Source organism: Oryctolagus cuniculus, chromosome 6 (assembly GCF_051225735.1).
Source record: "Oryctolagus cuniculus isolate XC-2025 breed Fujian yellow rabbit chromosome 6, ASM5122573v1, whole genome shotgun sequence".
In the NCBI taxonomy this organism is placed as follows: Eukaryota; Metazoa; Chordata; class Mammalia; order Lagomorpha; family Leporidae; genus Oryctolagus; species Oryctolagus cuniculus.
In genome coordinates this window covers 148,620,212-148,635,572 of record NC_142872.1, presented here as the reverse complement: position 1 = coordinate 148,635,572, position 15,361 = coordinate 148,620,212, and the positions used below count along the sequence as shown (strand labels likewise).

The following is a 15,361-nucleotide window of genomic DNA, read 5'->3' as shown; positions in this document are numbered from 1 at the left end:
AACCTAAACATGACAGCCATGCCCAGAGTGTGTTAGTACTCTTCCATAGTATTCCCTAAATTGTCCAGAGGTGTACCTGGAACGTCACCTCAGTGTGACACATGCATCATCTCCATCTTGAAGGTATAGGGGGACCATCCTCTGCAGTGCAGCATAGATGATGAGATGCTTGTCTAGAATCAGTTGCTGTAATCCATTTGCCAAAAGCCATCTCTTCGTATTTTGTGCAGCTGACACAAACTGGAACATTTTTAGGAACTTTAACTTTTCTCCACATGAGCTCCTGTATCCAAGGCCTATCTTCTCTGAAATTCTTTCACATCCTCAAATCTCATGTCCTCCAGGGGTTATGTTACAACCACAATCTGCACAGCCATCCATGGCTACAATTCCCTCGGGTAGTGTCTATAGATGAAGGGCAAGAGGAGATAACACCTGGAATGGGAAATTTGAAGTTCAATGACTTACCATATTGAGAAGAGGATGGATGATGAGGTGGAACAACGCCCATGAGAGGATTAATTGGGCATTCGAATGTGTAAAGACTGCTGAGATGTGTGTTATAGTGCTTTGACCACCAGGAGGAATTAAGCTATTGGGAGTATTGTTTCATATTCCTCTCCAGATATCTCACAAGACCTGGGGCAGTGCAGGAATGTGTTGTCATGTTATTATTTGGATCCAAGAGTGTAAACATCAGAAGAAATATCTCTGGGAAGTGTTAAATCAGAACCAGGGGGCTGGAGCTGTGGTGTAGTGGGTAAAGCCACCACCTGCAGTGCTAGCATCCCATATGGGCGATGGTTTGAGTCCTGGCTGTTCCACTTCCAATCCAGCTCTCTGCTGTGGCCTGGGAAAGCAGTGGAAGATGAACCAAGTCCTTGAGCCCCTGAACTTATGTGGGAGACCTGGAGGAGGCTCCTGGCGGCCAACTTGGAAATGAACCAGTGGGTGGCAGATCTCTCTTTCTCTCTCTCTCTCTGCCTTTCCTCTCTCTGTGTAACTCTTTCAAGTAAATAAATAAATAAATAAAACAATAATAAATAAATAAAAGGTGAATCTGGTGAAATAAAGTCGGTAGTTCCATAAAACAAAGAGAGATAGTGCAATCCAAACTCAAGACACAAAGAGTGGGGCACTGTTAACAGACAGGATGAGAACACGGATAGGAACAGGGCAGGATGTACTGCTGTGGATAAGGTGTTTGTAGAGACCTTGCATTCAAACCTGTATGTTGGCATTGTTTAGCTGAGAGTTTGGAGTAAGTAAGAACATGCTCTTTTTATGTTTAAATTCTTCATGAGAACATTTGTCATTTCAACGGAGAAGTCTCTTTTCAGTTATATTAAAACTCAAGGATACACAGCAAAACACACAATGACTCATCATCTTTCTTCCTCTTGCCTCTCTGCCAATATAAATGTGTCCTTCACGGTAACTCCTTGGAAAGTGGGGCACTTGGATTCCCTGTTGTATGAATAGATCAATAAGATATGAAAGTTTTGTTTCTGTGACCTGAAGAAAGATCATGTGTTTGAGGCATATCTGGTGCTAGGACTGATAGAAGAGAGGTAATATGTTTATTATAGAATGAGTAAATGTGTGTGTGTGTGTGTGTGCACCTCTGTTGCTCACAACATTCTGAATCCTCCATATGCTGGTTCACTCCCCAACTGGCCACAATGGCTGGAGCTGCACTGATCCAAAACCAGGAGCCAGGATCCCCTCCCAGGTCTCCCACGTGGGTTCAGGGGCCCAAGGACTGGTCCATCTTCCACTGCTTTAGTAGGCCACAGCAGAGAGCTGGATCAGAAGTGGAGCGGCTGGGACCTGAACTGGTGCCCACATTGGATGCCGGCACTGCAGATGGCGGCTTTACCCACTATGCCACAGCGTTGGCCCCCTTACTTGTTTCTACACTTACCTACCTCCAGTATCTTCTCAGCACAGTAGCCAGAATGATACCTTAACAATAATAGATTCTTGTTAAGAACTACACTAATAACAAGAAGCAAATGGAGACAGGTTTTGCTTAATTATTTTATGTACCTAATTGAGGGAATAAACCCAGCTTACTCTTTCTCTATTTACTGAGTATTTTACAAGTAAGTGTCAATACCTATTAATGGTAGTAGTAGTAGACACAGTGGCAGAAATAATTCTTTACCAAAGAAGTTCATGTACTCTAAATGATTAGAAAATGGGAGTCTCCATATTCATTATTAACATGATACAGCTGCAGCACCATAGTGAGCGAGCAAAAAGGTCTGCCTGGAGATACTTCTGGTTGGGAAAGTATATTAACATGGTATGTCTGAGTTCAGATGGGAAAGATGGGATTTTATCAATTGGAATGATTATAAATGTCAAATGATATAAATGATTATAAATTGTCAAACCAAAGCAATACAGTATGCTCATATTTACAGTAGCAATGTTGACAATAGATGAAAGGTGGAGATAACACGTGTTCATTGACAGGTGAATGGATAAACAAAATTTTATATAGTATTATATACACTATCTATTTTATGTAGTATTACATATGATTATATAAATCAAATAATTTTGTTTATCCATACACACATAGTGAAATGTTATTAAATTGGTAAGAACAGGCATTACACTTGATCATAGCCAAAAGGTTGAGAAGCGATTAAAATGTTATTCAGCCTTAAATGAGAAGGGAATTCTGATATATACTACAGTTTGGATGGGAAGTCGTAATGGCAAGTGAAGTCAATCACAAAAGCACAGATGTTGTATGACTCCATGTATGCTGGGTACCAAGTCAATAGAAAGTAGAACAATGGCTGCCAGACATTGGGAGAGGGAGTTAGCGTTTAGTGGAATTGAAGTTTTCAGATGAAAACATTCTGGAGACACATGGTGGTAACAGCTGCACAAAAATTTGGAAGTACTGAGTGTCACAGACTTCCTGCTCCAAAATGATCAGAATGATAACTTTTATGTTATATGTAGTACTATAAAAAGAGAAATGTACTTCTCTAGAAAAAATCCTTCTGTAGGTTCCTCATCTCATTCAGAGCAAATACCAATGTCTTTCTAAAGTCTTTGTAAGATGATGCTTCATCTGGTCTCCCTCCTCTGTCTTTCTAGCATCATTCCCACCACCTTCCCATTGCTCTACCCTGCTAAAGCTTACTCCAAGTTCATTCTTCAGCTCTTGGTGTCTCCTCTTCTGGGAGCATATTTTCCTAGATATGTCTGAGCATACTTCTTTTCTTTTTTTTTCAGGCCTTTGTTCACATGCCACCTGCACAGAAAGGCTTTTCTTAGCAAGTCTGTTAGTTTATAAATCTTTGTCTCCAATTCTCTTCCTCCTTTCTGCTGTAACACTTATTGCCGGACATATATTTCGCTCATCTGTTCATTTAATTAGTGTCTGCAATTCTACCTTCTCCCTCTTCCCTAGTGGAATGTAGCCCCATGAGAGATCAGTGTTAGTCTGTTTTTGATGACTGGAGGCTTAGCACCTACAATGGTGATTGATTCAGAGTAGACAATGACAATTTAATTAATGTAGAGTAGGGTTGAGTGAAATCAAAAAGAAAGTGATGGGGCTGTGAAGAATAGGCAATATTTTACCACCCTAAAAATTCAAATTTAAGGACCTGTAATACAAAAATAATGAATTAATGAATGAATGAGAACAAAATTTCATCCAGATTTGCAGATTATCTAGGATTTGAATCCAGAACTTTTTCTCTCTCATTCAGGGCTCTTTTCTTTGTAATATGCTGTGCACTCGGGAGATAATGCTAATTATAATCACACCCTTCTTTCCTCTGCATTGTTGTCATGACAAGCATCTTGATTATGTTTAATTCATTAGAGGCTCTTTGCTTTTAGTCTGTTCTCAAATAATTTATAACTATTCTACCATGGTGGCTGCATTCAGCTCATGCACCAAACATAGGAGACCATTGTAGATAGAGGAATCAGGAGCTTATTAAATTCTGGAGTCTGAAACTTCATCTGATTCTAACCTCTAGTTTAAAAAAATCCCACATGCAGCTAGTTGAAAGGCTGCTTTTTGATGAAGGAGGTCTCTTTAATCACTTCCAGGACTTGGTTGGATGTGACTGCTGTTCTGGGATTCTGGTGAGTGAGTAAGTTCCCTGAGCCTGGGGGCCAACTGGAGTTGGAATCTAGAGGAGGAAAGCTATTCACTCAAGGCTGTCAGCACATCCTTCTCTATGAATTACTCTCCCCAGCCTATCAGTTTGTTACAATAGAATGGGGCTTATTCAGAATAGGTCACCACAAACGTAGATTTCCTGGTTAATATGCATTTGAGCCAAAGTATACTTCTCAGTAATAGGACTGGGAAAAATTGGGATGGTTGAATCAGACAACATTTGTTATGTGGGATTTTTGAATGCGTTCACATTAATACAGCCAAACAAAATCCTTTTTTTCCCTTCTGGCACTGAACATGGGTGGCATGTTTGACTTGATAACCAGAACACAGGAGTTTATCACGGAAAAGAGGTGAGAATGTGTCTCCAGTGAGGGAGTAGGAAAGGAGTGCATTAATATTAAGCCTGGCCTCCCCACATTGAAGGGCCTCCCCAGGGCTCTTGTAAGAGAAGGAATAGCATGCTAGGTGCAGAGATCCAGCGAGCTTCATTTTTTTTTGACCTTGGCTGGTACGTTGTGTGTAGACTTTGTAATCAATCAGGCTGATTCCATCATTCATCCATCACTGGCTGTGAAGGTGGTGCCTAAACAACAGAAAAACAACTGAGTGATTCAGGCTGCAGCTACACCAAGGAATTCCTATCATGTTGTTATTTCCAAGGTTCCAAGGCGTGCTACAAACTTTTACACAGTAATCTTTTGATGAGTTAAGGTAGTAAGGACACAATTTTAAAAGAACTGGAAAAAGCACACTGTTTGAAACTTCAAAAAGAGAAAGGATTGTCTATTTATATAATGCCTAGTTAAACCATGAGGAGCCCAAGAAATCATTCATCAGTTCATTTTGTTGCCTTTACAAAAATCAAACAGGCATTTTTGACAAGTTTTTTTTAAATTGAACAATGCTCAGGTTTCATGTAGTTTTTGAGAAACATTCTGCTGTGTTAAATTAAAAGCGAAGTTAGATTATTATTATAAGGAAGGGATATGTATGAATCTTCTTAATTAAGCAAATACAAGACTTTTGTTTTTCCTTTCCCCCTCACTCCCTTCCTTTCTTCTGTCTATTGTGGAGAGTGACACTGTTTGCAAGTCTTATGAATACAGTAATGCTTTGTAAACCAGGGGGAATGTGAATACTTAGGTTTATAAGTCCTATGAAAAAAATTACACATTGAATTTCAATTTTTTTTCATGGAAATAAAATTGTCCCTTAATTCCACTTTCCATGAAGTTTTTGAAATATCCTCAGATATTTGCCATTTCTTCTAAGGTGAATGGCAAGTTTCTCAAACTTAACTCTTCTGCATCTGAAACTTTTATTTCCCTTAGTAATCTTTGACTCCTCAACCTTCTCCACTTCATTAATAGACTCAAGTGCCTCTCATATTCAAAATAGAAATCTAGAAGCCCTTCTTGACCCTTTCTCTTCTCTACCATTATGTATTCCATCATCAAATCCTTTGCTTGTACCTACATAATATTGAATGTATCCAATTTCTTTCATTTCTACCACATGCACTCTAAATCAGACCACATTCTTCTCTTACCCATACTCTTGTGATAGCTGCTTGGCAAATTTTCCCAGTTCCACGCTTATTTCTCTTTAGTCTATTTTCCATAAAGGACCACAGTGTTCTCTTACATAAGTAAATTGGACCATTACCTTCCAAAACAGCAAATCATTTGAACTCTGTAGTCCTCTTCTTGGCCTACAAAGCTTATCACAGGCTGGCTCTAGCTTAGTAGATTCTAATTATTTGTATCTTTTTCTGATTTTTCAATGTATTGGACCAATTTTCTTCTTCACTTTGGATCTTTTCCTTATCTTTTCTGTTGTACTTTTATATGCCTTCATTCTCTCTATATTTAAATAAGAGCTAAATAGATATGTACCATAGTGTTTTCTGTTTCAGAACCCTCTTAAAAACATTATGCTTTTGTAATATCAATGACACAGAGTTCTCTCGATTTAACTTATATTGTTTGTCTTCTCACTTGTTTTAAGCTCTGTAAAGGAATAATTTTTCTATTTATAGATTGATACTCAATAACTGGCATAATACAAGATCCATCATAGAAATTTAATAAGTATATGAAAACAAGCAAGTTCAAAACTTAGACATTGGGATGAGACATCTGATAAGGAAATATAAGACAATAAATAACCCCATCAACAGTCCAAGACCTTAAAAGGCACCTCACCAAAGATGCAAAGTATGGTACAATGGATTAAATTGCCTATTGTGGAAGCTGGCATTCCATGATGGAGTGCAGATTTGAATCCTGGGTGCTCTACTTCTCATGTAGCTTCCTGCTAGTGTGCCTTGGAAAGTAGTGGAAAATTGCTAGTACTTGGGCCTCTGGCACTCATGTGGGAGACATGAATGGAGTTTCTGGCCCTTGGTTTTGGCTTGGCCCAGCCCTGACGGTTTCCACCATTTGGGCAGTGAATGAATGAAATGGATGAAAGATCTTTCTTTCTTGCTTTTCCCCAGCTCTCTGTCACTCTACCTTTCAAATCAATCAGTCTTTAAAAAAAACACAAAGAAATGCCAATTAAAACAATGAGTTTCACTACAAATATATTATAATGGCCAAAATTCAGAACTCTTACCACATAAATACTGGTGAGGTGATAGAGCAGTTGGAACTCTCATTCATTGCTGATCAGAATGGAAAATGCTACAGCCACTTTGGAAGTTGGCATGGCAGTTTCATTCAAAACTAAAAATACTCTTGTGGGTGATCTTGTGTCTTGCTAGGAAACTGCCTACCTAGCCCATGCGGGAGGTTAAGAGGGCACGGTACACCATGCCCTCCAGCAAAACCCTGGTTGAACGCTCAGCACACTGAGACTGTGCTGGCAGGCAGCAGGGGCTCCAGGCACATTCCCTGCACCCCCACTTCCTGTTGAGGGGCCTTATAATTGTCATCTAGGTAAACAGCTCCCAGATGTGGACTCTAATGTAAACTTTGGACGCTAGGTGACAATGATGTGTCAGTGTAGGTTCAATAATTGAAACAAATATATCATTCTAGTGAAGGATGTTGATAATGTGGGAGATTATGAATATTCATGAGTTGCAAGGGATATATGGGGAATCTCTACATTCTCTGCTCAGTCTTTCTGTTAATCTTAAATTGCTCTAAATATAAAGTAAAAGCCAAAAGGCTGATTATTGAATATTTTCTAAAAAAGGCATAAATTCATAGATGAGACACTTAGATTCTATGTTTTACATTTACATTTTTCTTTAATGACGTTTATGAATTAAATGCTTCTAGATTCTCAAGGTATTTTTTCTATAAAATTAAAAATTAGAATAGAGATTATATAAAGTAACCTTACTTATATACATCTTTCTTTATTTTCTTCTTTTTTTAAAAGAAAGATTTATTTATTTTATTTGAAAGGCAGAGTTACAGAGAGAGAGGGAGAGACAGAGAATGAGAGATCTTTAATCTGCTGGTTCATTCCCCCAAATTGCCATAATGGCCAGGGCTGGGCCAGGCCAAGGCCAGGAACCAGGAGCTTCTTCCAGGTCTCCCACAAGGGTGCAGGGGCCCAAGCTTTTGGGCCATCTTCTGCTGCTTTCCCAGACTATTATCAGGAAGCTGGATCATAAGTGGATAGCCAGGAATCGAATCCATACCCATTTGGGATGCTGTCACTGCAGTTGGCAGCTTAACCCACTATGCCATAGTGCTGACCCCTCTTTATTTTCTTTAAGAAAATGAGAAAAAGTCTGATAATAGGTGCTTTATGTTGACTCTTCAATTTTTTGGTTTTGGAGAAATCATTTGCATAGAGATGAGTTGACAAAAAAAGCAGTATGCTGCTTTTATGAATCTGAAGGAAGATAATTGTAGGATCCAATTTCTAATGGTCTAATGGGCTTTATGATCATCTTTATATCTATTTATCTTGCCTGTCTTTGAACAACACTTATGCACACCTATGTCTCATTAAATATGATTTTCTTCCTTTCAGATTCCCTCATAACTGGGTTGAGCTAGAAAAATTGCTGGAGGACACTGCCATTGTGATGAGGCAAGTCAACATGATTGGCTTCCTGTGGCTTCCTGTTTGCTAATTGTTTCTATTGTTTCTTTTTCTTTCTTTCTTTTTTTTTTTGACAGGCAGAGTGGACAGTGAGAGAGAGAAAGAGAGAAAGGTCTTCCTTTCGCCGTTGGTTCACCCTCCAATGGCCGCCGCGGCTGGCGCGCTGCACTGATCCAATGGCAGGAGCCAGGTACTTATCCTGGTCTCCCATGGGGTGCAGGGCCCAAGCATTTGGGCCATCCTCCACTGCACTCCCTGGCCACAGCAGAGAGCTGGCCTGGAAGAGGGGCAAGCGGGACAGAATCTGGCGCCCCGACAGGGACTAGAACCCGGTGTGCCGGTGCCACAAGGCGGAGGATTAGCCTAGTGAGCCGCAGCGCCAGCCAGCTAATTGTTTCTAATTGAAGTTAGGCTCCCATCTTCCTACAGAAACCTGGAGATGAGGGTGCTATCATTCTTGATTACATTTTTTTAAGATTTATTTATTTACTTGAAAGTCAGAGTTACACAGAGAGAGAAGGTAAGGCAGAGAGAGAGAGAGAGGTCTTCCATCTGCTAGTTCACTCCCCAGATGGCTGCAATGGCCGGAGCTGTGCCGATCCAAAGCAAGGAGCCAGGAGCTTTTTCCAGGTCTTCCATGTGGGTGCAGGGTCCCAAGGACTTGGGCCATCTTCTACTGCCTTCCCAGGCCACAGCAGGGAGCTGGATTGGAAGTGGAGCAGCTGGAACTTGAACTGGTACACATATGGGATACTAGCACTGAAGGCGGTGGCTTTATCTGCTACCCCATAGCGCTGACCACTCTTGATTACATTTCATAAGGGCGGCTCCAGGATCCTTGAGAAGGACATTTTTGGGTTGTAAAGTGTGGGCTCATCCCGTGAGGCCCGAGTGCTGTCAGCATGGATGAGGTGACAGCGCTCTTTGACAAGAAGCGCTGTAGACAAGTTTCGGTGAACATATTCACTTTATTAACAACCAAGCCCACCATTTAAAAGGCAGGCAGAAGAGGCATAACTGATTCAGGGCAGCACTAATTCTAGAGGATGAAGCCTATATTGGCACTGCTATGCTTCTCCAATCAGCTTGAAGGTCACATAGGCTAGTAGCTGTCTGGATGGGCCTGGGCCACACCCAGGAGCAGTTTACGTGATTGGTAGAAGGCAGGGGTGGGGAAAATGTGCCTGGGCTCCTGCCGCCTACCAGCAGACAGGCTAACTGCATGGGTTAGGCAGGCTATCTCACAGGATCACCCACATCTTCCCTCTGTTTTAGAGTGAGCTATCTCTACTGCCAAATTCACAGCCAGCAGAGTAGCCTTTCGCTCAGCGGACGTGACCCTGCCTAGCACAGCATGGCAACAAGGTGCAATCCACCACAACAAGCTTTAGGTTAAATTGAAGAGTGTGCACCATGGGGATCAAGGGCAGGGAGGAAAAAAAAGGGCAAAGGAAAAAGGGCTGAGTCCACTGTGTTTCAGGCCTTTCTGATTGGCAGGTGGGCACACAGATGTGGTCAGATAGGAGCATGAGGTCATACAGCAGGTGTAGTGAAGGTATAGTCTTCCAGCTCACAAACCTAATCCTGTATACCTGCCTACATCATTCCCCCTTCAGAGACTCCATTCCCTTAACCCTAACGGATGTTTAAGAGCATAGAATCATCACATCATCCGTAGCTGCTTCCTGCTTATGAGGGGCATTAGTGCAGGCCCTGGCTGTCCTGGGTCTGGAAGTCTCTGCCTAGCTCATCTAACAAATTTTCTTTGTGAGCTGGAGCGGTCTCAGTCACTGGCAATGTCTCTGTCCCCTGCATGGTCAGTTACTCCCAAAAGTTGAGTTCTGAAACATATAAGTTTGTTAATTAGCATAAGCAAAACTGCAACAAGACCGATTGTAAGTGGAGTACTGCTGTAAGATGAAAAAAGCATATCTTACAGACTCCCAGGTAGTGGGTAGTGATAGATTATATATCCATTTTTCTTGTGTATAGAGAATTATAATAAAAGAACACATCAGGAGTTTTATTGTCAATAACAGTTCCCAGAGAGGATCTAAAGGGAAGGCAAATACAGCCTGTCTGCCTTAAGGTGCAGCAGTCTTGATGTGAGGAAAGCAAAGGCTTTACTTATCTTTTTTTGTTTAAGATCTCTGGCTTACAGGAGCGATCAGGCATGTCTTCTGAGCTCACCTATGAAGACTTAAGGGGTAGAAGTTTAATCTTTTACTGAGGTGGTTGTGTTCAGTAGCACCTGGTAGGGTCTCTTTCATTTAAGCTGTAACAGATCTGAAGAGGATCTTTCTATGAATGGCTTGCTCAGGAATTCCTAATGTTGGAGCTTTTGTTAAAGGCCCTTTAATTCCTTGGAACACCTTTTGTAGCTCCCCTGTCCAGCACAGTGTGTCTGTGTCAGGGCCTTTTAAAGCACATGCAAAGGTTTGGAATCCAAATCCTGCAATCCATATTCCATAGAATCCTGTCTCAGTAATTCCCAGTGCTGGAGCTTCTGGTAGCAGCTCCTGAATTCTTTGGAACAACTTTTGTAGCTACCCTTTTCCAGCAATGTCTGCATCAGGGCTTTTAAAAAACTATGTACAAAAGCTTGGGATCCAAACTCCAGCCGCTCTGCCTGCCCTTTAAAAGATGTGTATGGTCATTAATAAAGCAGACACGTTCACTGAAACTTGCTTCTGGTGCTTCTTGTCGAAGAACACCCATGCCGACAGTGGCATGGAGTGGCACGCAAACTCCAGAATCTTGCCGTTCCCAGAAATGTCCGTAGCTGCCGTTGTAGTCCGTGAAGACCATTTATACAAAATCACTTTCCTTCTTTTGACTGAGAGTACGCTTTTCTTGAGTTAGTACATATCCCAGGTAATCTACTACTGCTAGTTTAGGAACCTGAGCTTTGTTTTGGGAGGTTCTATATCCTCACTTTCCCAGATCCCAGGTTTAGTGGGATGCAGAACAAATTATCCCTTAGACAAAAGTTTAGCACACAAGAAGATGCATTGAAACAACTGTCTGATTAGTAGTCCTGAGGCCTTTAACCATTCTGTTCTCTGTATTTGACCTTATGTTAAAACGTATGGGATAGGAATATCACAGAGAGACATGGATCCAAGAGTTCATGTTTGAGATACTTAATAAACTTTAAAGAAGTACCTAAGAATACATGGGATGGAGTCTGATACACATAACTGAAACTCATGGCACATAAGAATATAACACACTAAAACAAGGTAAACCTTTTGGAACAAGTTTTGCCATTAGTGCTAATACTGTAACTCTTTGAGGACAGAGGTCCTGTAGAGGAAGTTAGTGACTCCTGCTGTTAATTTAACAATTAACACTCTTATGCATGATGTCACCTGAGGCTCTTGACTTGTACTGCCCAGGCTATGGAAGCCTTTTGAATCCACAAACACTGTCAGTATTCAGACAAGGCCATAAGCAAAGTGGAAGTTCTCTCCTCCCTTTGGAGAAAAGTACCTCCTTCTTTGATGACCACTTCTTTTCCCTGGGATCTCCCCCAGGGACGCTCTCCATGTGGGGACACTTTTTGCAGGAGCGTCCTGGCTTTCCACTTCTGAATGCTCTCATAGGCCTTTTTGGCCACACCAGAATGCCTTTAAGGTCTGACTCTAAGTGCTACTTAAAGCAATTGCCATTCCATGAGTATGCTGTATGGGCCGCTTCCCACGTTGGAGCATTTACTCCTCTTTATTTATAATTAGCAGTAAACATATAATTCGATTGATATGATCACTTTAACAGTTAGTTCCATCTATATGATCAGGGCACCCAGTCCAGGCTTCACTGGAGTGGTGAGAAAGCCCAGCCCACAGGGCTGAAATTCTGTGTGCTCTCCGATCCAGGTCCCACACCACAATCGGATGTCCAGGGTAGTCATGCTTTCCCCATCGGAGCTACCTCTCCTGGCTGTGGCTCCAGCAGGGTGCACAGACAAGGGACAGGGTGGGAAGTAGAAAGATAAGTAAAGTTAGAAAACGTGGGCATCCATTTTTTACCATGTCTACATGGGGAGCTCATGACCAGGTCAGAGGTCTGTAGAACCAGCAAGAGGTACCCTCTTCACCTAACAGAGAGGGAGTGCAGCTAGTGCATGACAGGGTTCCCTAGAAAGAGACGAACAGATGTACCCTCTTCACCCAGCAGAGAGGGATTAGGGGCCGCACCCTTGCTCACGTTAAACGTTCAGGCCCCACACTGGGCGCCAGTTGCAGGCTCATCCCATGAGGCCCGCCCACTATTGGCACGGGTGCTCTTCAACAAGAAGCACCAGAGTCAAGTTTCGATGAAGATGTCTGCTTTATTAACGATCATGCAAATCTTTTAAAGGGCAGGTGGAGGGGCTGGCACTGTGGCACAGTGGGTACAGCTGTTACTTGTAGTGCTGGCATCCCATGTTGGCTCCAGTTTGAGTTCTGGTTGCTCCACTTCTGATCCAGCTCTCTGCCATGGCCTGGGAAAGCAGCAGAAGATGGCCCAAGTCCTTGGGCCCCTGCAACCACATGGGAGACCCAAAAGAAGCTCCTGGCTCCTGGCTTTTGATCTGCACAGCTCCAGCCATTGTGGCCAATTGGGGAGTGAACCATCAGATGGAAGACCTCTCTCTGCCTCTCCTTCTCTCTGTGTAACTCTTTCAAATAAATAAATAAATCTTAAGAAAAGGACAGGGAGAGGGGTGTATAACTAATTTAGGGCAACGCTAATATCCAGGATCTATTTGTTGAATGAAGAAATGGACACTCCAAACAATCATAATGAAAGTCCCTCCCTGGGGACCTGGCTTTTCAGTTCTATTTCTGTTCTCAAATGCCTTTTGCTGTAGACTTTCAACTGACATAACACTGAAAGGAGAGGATTTTCTCTGGTGTAGTTTTTCTCTCAAGTAAATCAAGTTGAAAGAATCTTGCTGAGAGAAAGTGTTAGGAGTTAGCTTTATTGCTGATGACAATCATGTCTAAAATGCCTTCTTCAATAATCATTTCTTTTGATCTTTCTTTGCCTTAGCTGTCCTCTAAGGTCCCTCTACCATCTGGCGGCCCGATCTTTATCATATATTCACATCTGGTGTAATCTTCATTCAGGGCAGTGTGGTAAGAATAGCATACCAGATAGAGAGCCAGGAGGCTTGAGTGCTAGATCTGGATCTATACTAATTCACGTGTTGAAAGCAAATATTCTATAATTTTTGGTTGCAGTGATTTAGGTACAGAGAATTCACACTAGGATATTTCACATTAAAATAGAAATTTCTAGAATATCTTGAAGACCTAGAATCTCCAAAGTTGCTGAGAAATTGTAAGTTGGTGCTGTGGAGTAGCTGTTCATCATAGTTCTCACTGCATTCCATTCACACTCATCCAAGTCCACTAATTTGTATCAATTGCCTGTTTCAATGTCAAGCCAATCACTTCCTCTTCTTAGGATTTTATGTCTTTTTCAATTCAGAAGGTATATCTAGGATATTTAGGAGCATAAGTCAGATTTTATTAATGGTCTATTCTGTTTAGATATTAATTCCCAGGTTTTATTATTATTGCTGGCATATATTGTCTCTCCCATGTTTGGATCTGCTTGTCAGACAGCCTAGATGTTACTTAAATTCTGTTGATTTTGTGCCACCATTGGTCAGTTAATTCATACAGAATGATTACAAAATGTACGTTAATTCAGTACTGAAGGGTCATCCCAGTTGAGTACATACAAGTTATCAGTCATCCAACCTTGCATTTGCTGGGCTTCCAATGTGGATTAACCAATTGAAGTACTAACTGTGTAGTAATCACTTTGGTTTGTTATTTCACTTAATTTTTACAACTATCCTATGAAACAGTATCTACATTTTAGGATGAAATTGCTCACCTCAGAGAAGTTGCACAATATTCTGAAAGTTGTAAACTCTCAGGTGATAAGATTAAAATACATTAATAATACATAGTATTTGGTGCTTCAAGAAATTAATCGTTTATAGGGGAAGACTGTGGACCTTGTTTCAAATTCAGCTAAGTTGCTTTGCCTAATCTAGCTATGTGGGCACATCTCTTTTTCTAATCCTGAAAATAAATAATGCAGAGGAATAGTTTACTACAGGGCTATGTTTTAGAATGTTAATTAATATAGAGAAATTATTGGCAACATTAATTTTCATCTTAGTCTCTGCAGATAAGAACATTTTTCTTTTCCTTTCTCCCAAATGCACATGAAGTTCAGATCTTAGGAGTCCCTTTCGGTGAGTTTGGAATATATAAAGATGTGAAGAGCTTCACCATTTAGACTTCATCTACAGCTTACATTTTCAGTAAACTATTAGCATATGCTGAAACTACTAAGGGTCAGGTGCTACTTTAATAAATGAGACCCTTTCTTGCCTTAGCTGACATATTTGAGCTATTCCTCTTCCTTACTCTTATAAATCTTTTCTTGTTTTCTAGAAGTTAACTCCTCAGCTTTGTGAAGTATCATATTGCATAAATTCACCTTGCAACTTACCATTTAAAAGTTGGAATCATTTCCTAAGGGAAAAGGTAATTTTTCCATTTTCTGGTAACTACCAGTATATTCTCTCCAGATTCACTTTTCTCCTTTTTCTTATTTTTTGATTTACCCTGTTAATGTTTTTTCCTTTGTGTACACATTTAGTTTTATTGTAACAAATCCACTAGTATACATTTAATATCTAAATAAAACTGAGCACAATATTTCTTTTCCAGTGAAACAAAAAGAAAATATAAAATTAAATAGGAATGAAATTATAATAGAGAATATCAATTCAAAAATAATACCTTAGAAGTTCTGCTGATTCTTTCATCAACTGGCAAGGCTCAAACTCCTCCCCCTTAAAAGGGTACTAATCAGTAGCATCTAATCTTAAAACTCTGCATGTCTTTATTTCCTGGTATAATTTTCTTGGATTTTGTCTGATTATGACCCTTCCCTATTGAAAATCTTTCCACTGAGCTTCTTAATGTCCATTAGGATAAATTTCATGATCTTACTTTCATAATCTTAAGAAGTTCTTTATAATTTGTCCCTGTTTATTTCATGGGCTTCATTTTGTACCACCTTATTCCTTGATCATGGCATTCAATTTTCCCTTTTATT

At 40.7% G+C, this 15,361-nt stretch overlaps 1 pseudogene; it reads right to left on the bottom strand.

The window, feature by feature from the left end:
• Positions 1 to 2,544: 2,544 nt before the first annotated feature.
• Positions 2,545 to 2,657, bottom strand: LOC127490909 (U2 spliceosomal RNA; annotated as a pseudogene).
• Positions 2,658 to 15,361: the final 12,704 nt, after the last annotated feature.